The following is an 8959-nucleotide window of genomic DNA, read 5'->3' as shown; positions in this document are numbered from 1 at the left end:
ATAGCACGCCGTTTTTCATCATTTTTGAGGATTTGAATAAAATTAAAAATTTCAAAAAACATGGGTTATAGCCCATCGTTTTTTGAAATTTTGAAAAAAAGAATTAACCTCGTTTTTCATCATTTTTGAACATGGGATATAGCCCATACCGTACGGCATACTATAGCACGCCGTTTTTCATCATTTTTGAGGATTTGAAAAAAATGAAAATTTTCAAAAAACATGGGTTATAGTCCATCGTTTTTTGAAATTTTGAGAAAAAAAAATAACCTCGTTTTTCATCATTTTTGAACATGGGCTATAGCCCATACCGTACGGCATACTATAGCATGCCGTTTTTCATCATTTTTGAAGATTTGAAAAAAAAAAAATAAATAAAAAAAACATGGGTTATAGCCCATCGTTTTTTGAAATTTTGAAAAAAAAAATTAACCTCGTTTTTCATCATTTTTGAACATGGGATATAGCCCATACCGTACGGCATACTATAGCAAGCCGTTTTTCATCATTTTTGAAGATTTTAAAAAAATTAAAAATAAAAAAAAACATGGGTTATAGCCCATCGTTTTTTGAAAATTTGAAAAAAAGAATTACCTCGTTTTTCATCATTTTTGAACATGGGATATAGCCCATACCGTACGGCATACTATAGCACGCCGTTTTTCATCATTTTTGAGGATTTGAAAAAAATGAAAAATTTCAAAAAAACATGGGTTATAGCCCATCGTTTTTTTTTTTTTTGAAAAAAAGTAATTAACCTCGTTTTTCATCATTTTTGAACATGGGATATAGCCCATACCGTACGGCATACTATAGCACGCCGTTTTTCATCATTTCTGAAGATTTGAAAAAAATTAAAAATTAAAAAAAACATGGGTTATAGCCCATCGTTTTTTGAAATTTTGAAAAAACAAATTAACCTCGTTTTTCATCATTTTTGAACATGGGCTATAGCCCATACCGTACAGCATACTATAGCACGCCGTTTTTCATCATTTTTGAGGATTTGAAAAAAATGAAAATTTTCAAAAAACATGGGTTATAGTCCATCGTTTTTTTTAATTTTGAGAAAAAAAAATAACCTCGTTTTTCATCATTTTTGAACATGGGCTATAGCCCATACCGTACGGCATACTATAGCACGCCGTTTTTCATCATTTTTGAAGATTTGAAAAATAAAATAAAATAAAAAAAACATGGGTTATAGCCCATCGTTTTTTGAAATTTTGAGAAAAAAAATAACCTCGTTTTTCATCATTTTTGAACATGGGCTATAGCCCATACCGTACGGCATACTATAGCACGCCGTTTTTCATCATTTTTGAAGATTTGAAAAAAAAAAAAAAAAAAAAAAAACATGGGTTATAGCCCATCGTTTTTTGAAATGTTGAGAAAAAAAATAACCTCGTTTTTCATCATTTTTGAACATGGGCTATAGCCCATACCGTACGGCATACTATAGCACACCGTTTTTCATCATTTTTGAGGATTTGAAAAAAATGAACATTTTCAAAAAACATGGGTTATAGTCCATCGTTTTTTTTAATTTTGAGAAAAAAAAAGGACCTCGTTTTTCATCATTTTTGAACATGGGCTATAGCCCATACCGTACGGCATACTATAGCACGCCGTTTTTCATCATTTTTGAAGATTTGAAAAAAAAATTAAAAAAATAAAAAACATCGGTTATAGCCCATCGTTTTTTGAAATTTTGAAAAAAAAAATTAACCTCGTTTTTCATCATTTTTGAACATGGGATATAGCCCATACCGTACGGCATACTATAGCACGCCGTTTTTCATCATTTTTGAGGATTTGAAAAAAATAAATAATTTAAAAAAAAACATGGGTTATAGCCCATCGTTTTTTGAAATTTTGAAAAAACAAATTAACCTCGTTTTTCATCATTTTTGAACATGGGCTATAGCCCATACCGTACAGCATACTATAGCACGCCGTTTTTCATCATTTTTGAGGATTTGAAAAAAAATTAAAAATTAAAAAAACATGGGTTATAGCCCATTGTTTTTTGAAATTTTGAAAAAAAAAATAACCTCGTTTTTCATCATTTTTGAACATGGGCTATAGCCCATACCGTACGGCATACTATAGCACGCCGTTTTTCATCATTTTTGAGGATTTGAAAAAAATGAAAATTTTCAAAAAACATGGGTTATAGCCCATCGTTTTTTGAAATTTTGAAAAAAAGAATTAACCTCGTTTTTCATCATTTTTGAACATGGGCTATAGCCCATACCGTACGGCATACTATAGCACACCGTTTTTCATCATTTTTGAGGATTTGAAAAAAATGAAAAATTTCAAAAAAACATGGGTTATAGCCCATCGTTTTTTTTAATTTTGAGAAAAAAAAGAACCTCGTTTTTCATCATTTTTGAACATGGGATATAGCCCATACCGTACGGCATACTATAGCACGCCGTTTTTCATCATTTTTGAGGATTTGAAAAAAATGAAAAATTTAAAAAAAACATGGGTTATAGCCCATCGTTTTTTGAAATTTTGAAAAAACAAATTAACCTCGTTTTTCATCATTTTTGAACATGGGATATAGCCCATACCGTACGGCATACTATAGCACGCCGTTTTTCATCATTTCTGAAGATTTGAAAAAAATTAAAAATTAAAAAAAACATGGGTTATAGCCCATCGTTTTTTGAAATTTTGAAAAAACAAATTAACCTCGTTTTTAATCATTTTTGAACATGGGCTATAGCCCATACCGTACAGCATACTATAGCACGCCGTTTTTCATCATTTTTGAGGATTTGAAAAAAATGAAAATTTTCAAAAAACATGGGTTATAGTCCATCGTTTTTTTTAATTTTGAGAAAAAAAAATAACCTCGTTTTTCATCATTTTTGAACATGGGCTATAGCCCATACCGTACGGCATACTATAGCACGCCGTTTTTCATCATTTTTGAAGATTTGAAAAATAAAATAAAATAAAAAAAACATGGGTTATAGCCCATCGTTTTTTGAAATTTTGAGAAAAAAAATAACCTCGTTTTTCATCATTTTTGAACATGGGCTATAGCCCATACCGTACGGCATACTATAGCACGCCGTTTTTCATCATTTTTGAAGATTTGAAAAAAAAAAAAACAAAAAAAAAACATGGGTTATAGCCCATCGTTTTTTGAAATGTTGAGAAAAAAAATAACCTCGTTTTTCATCATTTTTGAACATGGGCTATAGCCCATACCGTACGGCATACTATAGCACACCGTTTTTCATCATTTTTGAGGATTTGAAAAAAATGAACATTTTCAAAAAACATGGGTTATAGTCCATCGTTTTTTTTAATTTTGAAAAAAAAAATTAACCTCGTTTTTCATCATTTTTGAACATGGGATATAGCCCATACCGTACGGCATACTATAGCACGCCGTTTTTCATCATTTTTGAGGATTTGAAAAAAATGAAAAATTTAAAAAAAAACATGGGTTATAGCCCATCGTTTTTTGAAATTTTGAAAAAACAAATTAACCTCGTTTTTCATCATTTTTGAACATGGGCTATAGCCCATACCGTACAGCATACTATAGCACGCCGTTTTTCATCATTTTTGAGGATTTGAAAAAAAATTAAAAATTAAAAAAACATGGGTTATAGCCCATCGTTTTTTGAAATTTTGAAAAAAAAAATAACCTCGTTTTTCATCATTTTTGAACATGGGCTATAGCCCATACCGTACGGCATACTATAGCACGCCGTTTTTCATCATTTTTGAGGATTTGAAAAAAATGAAAATTTTCAAAAAACATGGGTTATAGCCCATCGTTTTTTGAAATTTTGAAAAAAAGAATTAACCTCGTTTTTCATCATTTTTGAACATGGGCTATAGCCCATACCGTACGGCATACTATAGCACACCGTTTTTCATCATTTTTGAGGATTTGAAAAAAATGAAAAATTTAAAAAAAACATGGGTTATAGCCCATCGTTTTTTTTAATTTTGAGAAAAAAAAGAACCTCGTTTTTCATCATTTTTGAACATGGGATATAGCCCATACCGTACGGCATACTATAGCACGCCGTTTTTCATCATTTTTGAAGATTTAAAAAAAAATTAAAATTAAAAAAAACATGGGTTATAGCCCATCGTTTTTTGAAATTTTGAAAAAACAAATTAACCTCGTTTTTCATCATTTTTGAACATGGGATATAGCCCATACCGTACGGCAAACTATAGCACGCCGTTTTTCATCATTTTTGAGGATTTGAAAAAAATTCAAAATTTCAAAAAACATGTGTTATAGCCCATCGTTTTTTGAAAATTTGAGAAAAAAAATAACCTCGTTTTTCATCATTTTTGAACATGGGCTATAGCCCATACCGTACGGCATACTATAGCACGCCGTTTTTCATCATTTTTGAAGATTTGAAAAAAAAAAAAAAACAAAAAAAAAACATGGGTTATAGCCCATCGTTTTTTTAAATTTTGAAAAAAAGAATTGACCTCGTTTTTCATCATTTTTGAACATGGGATATAGCCCATACCGTACGGCATACTATAGCACGCCGTTTTTCATCATTTTTGAGGATTTGAAAAAAATGAAAAATTTAAAAAAAAACATGGGTTATAGCCCATCGTTTTTTGAAATTTTGAAAAAAAAAATTAACCTCGTTTTTCATCATTTTTGAACATGGGCTATAGCCCATACCGTACAGCATACTATAGCACGCCGTTTTTCATCATTTTTGAGGATTTGAAAAAAAATTAAAATTAAAAAAACATGGGTTATAGCCCATCGTTTTTTGAAATTTTGAAAAAAAAAAAAACCTCGTTTTTCATCATTTTTGAACATGGGCTATAGCCCATACCGTACGGCATACTATAGCACGCCGTTTTTCATCATTTTTGAGGATTTGAAAAAAATGAAAATTTTCAAAAAACATGGGTTATAGCCCATCGTTTTTTGAAATTTTGAAAAAAAGAATTAACCTCGTTTTTCATCATTTTTGAACATGGGCTATAGCCCATACCGTACGGCATACTATAGCACACAGTTTTTCATCATTTTTGAGGATTTGAAAAAAATGAAAAATTTCAAAAAAACATGGGTTATAGCCCATCGTTTTTTTTAATTTTGAGAAAAAAAAAGAACCTCGTTTTTCATCATTTTTGAACATGGGATATAGCCCATACCGTACGGCATACTATAGCACGCCGTTTTTCATCATTTTTGAAGATTTGAAAAAAAATTAAAATTAAAAAAAACATGGGTTATAGCCCATCGTTTTTTTAAATTTTGAAAAAACAAATTAACCTCGTTTTTCATCATTTTTGAACATGGGCTATAGCCGATACCGTACAGCATACTATAGCACGCCGTTTTTCATCATTTTTGAGGATTTGAAAAAAATGGAAATTTTCAAAAAACATGGGTTATAGTCCATCGTTTTTTTTAATTTTGAGAAAAAAAAATAACCTCGTTTTTCATCATTTTTGAACATGGGCTATAGCCCATACCGTACGGCATACTATAGCACGCCGTTTTTCATCATTTTTGAAGATTTAAAAAAAAATTAAAATAAAAAAAAACATGGGTTATAGCCCATCTTTTATTGAAATTTTGAGAAAAAAAATAACCTCGTTTTTCATCATTTTTGAACATGGGCTATAGCCCATACCGTACGGCATACTATAGCACGCCGTTTTTCATCATTTTTGAAGATTTGAAAAAAATGAAAATTTTCAAAAAACATGGGTTATAGTCCATCGTTTTTTTAATTTTTAGAAAAAAAAAGAACCTCGTTTTTCATCATTTTTGAACATGGGCTATAGCCCATACCGTACGGCATACTATAGCACGCCGTTTTTCATCATTTTTGAAGATTTGAAAAAAAAAAAAAAAAAAAAAAAAAACATGGGTTATAGCCCATCGTTTTTTTTTAATTTTGAAAAAAAAATTAAAACCTCGTTTTTCATCATTTTTGAACATGGGCTATAGCCCATACCGTACGGCATACTATAGCACGCCGTTTTTCATCATTTTTGAAGATTTAAAAAAAAATTAAAATAAAAAAAAACATGGGTTATAGCCCATCGTTTTTTGAAATTTTGAAAAAACAAATTAACCTCGTTTTTCATCATTTTTGAACATGGGATATAGCCCATACCGTACGGCAAACTATAGCACGCCGTTTTTCATCATTTTTGAGGATTTGAAAAAAATTCAAAATTTCAAAAAACATGTGTTATAGCCCATCGTTTTTTGAAAATTTGAGAAAAAAAATAACCTCGTTTTTCATCATTTTTGAACATGGGCTATAGCCCATACCGTACGGCATACTATAGCACGCCGTTTTTCATCATTTTTGAAGATTTGAAAAAAAAAAAAAAAAAAAAAAAAACATGGGTTATAGCCCATCGTTTTTTTAAATTTTGAAAAAAAGAATTGACCTCGTTTTTCATCATTTTTGAACATGGGATATAGCCCATACCGTACGGCATACTATAGCACGCCGTTTTTCATCATTTTTGAGGATTTGAAAAAAATGAAAAATTTAAAAAAAAACATGGGTTATAGCCCATCGTTTTTTGAAATTTTGAAAAAAAAAATTAACCTCGTTTTTCATCATTTTTGAACATGGGCTATAGCCCATACCGTACAGCATACTATAGCACGCCGTTTTTCATCATTTTTGAGGATTTGAAAAAAAATTAAAATTAAAAAAACATGGGTTATAGCCCATCGTTTTTTGAAATTTTGAAAAAAAAAAAAACCTCGTTTTTCATCATTTTTGAACATGGGCTATAGCCCATACCGTACGGCATACTATAGCACGCCGTTTTTCATCATTTTTGAGGATTTGAAAAAAATGAAAATTTTCAAAAAACATGGGTTATAGCCCATCGTTTTTTGAAATTTTGAAAAAAAGAATTAACCTCGTTTTTCATCATTTTTGAACATGGGCTATAGCCCATACCGTACGGCATACTATAGCACACAGTTTTTCATCATTTTTGAGGATTTGAAAAAAATGAAAAATTTCAAAAAAACATGGGTTATAGCCCATCGTTTTTTTTAATTTTGAGAAAAAAAAAGAACCTCGTTTTTCATCATTTTTGAACATGGGATATAGCCCATACCGTACGGCATACTATAGCACGCCGTTTTTCATCATTTTTGAAGATTTGAAAAAAAATTAAAATTAAAAAAAACATGGGTTATAGCCCATCGTTTTTTTAAATTTTGAAAAAACAAATTAACCTCGTTTTTCATCATTTTTGAACATGGGCTATAGCCGATACCGTACAGCATACTATAGCACGCCGTTTTTCATCATTTTTGAGGATTTGAAAAAAATGGAAATTTTCAAAAAACATGGGTTATAGTCCATCGTTTTTTTTAATTTTGAGAAAAAAAAATAACCTCGTTTTTCATCATTTTTGAACATGGGCTATAGCCCATACCGTACGGCATACTATAGCACGCCGTTTTTCATCATTTTTGAAGATTTAAAAAAAAATTAAAATAAAAAAAAACATGGGTTATAGCCCATCTTTTATTGAAATTTTGAGAAAAAAAATAACCTCGTTTTTCATCATTTTTGAACATGGGCTATAGCCCATACCGTACGGCATACTATAGCACGCCGTTTTTCATCATTTTTGAAGATTTGAAAAAAATGAAAATTTTCAAAAAACATGGGTTATAGTCCATCGTTTTTTTAATTTTTAGAAAAAAAAAGAACCTCGTTTTTCATCATTTTTGAACATGGGCTATAGCCCATACCGTACGGCATACTATAGCACGCCGTTTTTCATCATTTTTGAAGATTTGAAAAAAAAAAAAAAAAAAAAAAAAAACATGGGTTATAGCCCATCGTTTTTTTTTAATTTTGAAAAAAAAATTAAAACCTCGTTTTTCATCATTTTTGAACATGGGCTATAGCCCATACCGTACGGCATACTATAGCACGCCGTTTTTCATCATTTTTGAAGATTTGAAAAAAAATTAAAATTAAAAAAAACATGGGTTATAGCCCATCGTTTTTTGAAATTTTGAGAAAAAAATAACCTCGTTTTTCATCATTTTTGAACATGGGCTATAGCCCATACCGTACGGCATACTATAGCACGCCGTTTTTCATCATTTTTGAAGATTTGAAAAAAAAATTAAATTAAAAAAAACATGGGTTATAGCCCATCGTTTTTTGAAATTTTGAGAAAAAAAATAACCTCGTTTTTCATCATTTTTGAACATGGGCTATAGCCCATACCGTACGGCATACTATAGCACGCCGTTTTTCATAATTTTTGAGGATTTGAAAAAAATGAAAATTTTCAAAAAACATGGGTTATAGCCCATAGTTTTTTGAAATTTTGAAAAAACAAATTAACCTCGTTTTTCATCATTTTTGAACATGGGCTATAGCCCATACCGTACGGCATACTATAGCACGCCGTTTTTCATCATTTTTGAAGATTTGAAAAAAAATTAAGATAAAAAAAAACATGGGTTATAGCCCATCGTTTTTTGAAATGTTGAGAAAAAAAATAACCTCGTTTTTCATCATTTTTGAACATGGGCTATAGCCCATACCGTACGGCATACTATAGCACACCGTTTTTCATCATTTTTGAGGATTTGAAAAAAATTTAAATTTTCAAAAAACATGGGTTATAGTCCATCGTTTTTTTTAATTTTGAGGAAAAAAAAGAACCTCGTTTTTCATCATTTTTGAACATGGGCTATAGCCCATACCGTACGGCATACTATAGCACGCCGTTTTTCATCATTTTTGAAGATTTGAAAAAAAAATTAAAATAAAAAAAAACATGGGTTATAGCCCATCGTTTTTTTTTAATTTTGAGAAAAAAATAATAACCTCGTTTTTCATCATTTTTGAACATGGGCTATAGCCCATACCGTACGGCATACTATAGCACGCCGTTTTTCATCATTTTTGAAGATTTGAAAAAA

This window comes from Protomyctophum parallelum (genome assembly GCF_964188405.1).
Source record: "Protomyctophum parallelum genome assembly, chromosome: 9".
In the NCBI taxonomy this organism is placed as follows: Eukaryota; Metazoa; Chordata; class Actinopteri; order Myctophiformes; family Myctophidae; genus Protomyctophum; species Protomyctophum parallelum.
Note: the sequence above shows the minus strand (reverse complement) of the source record.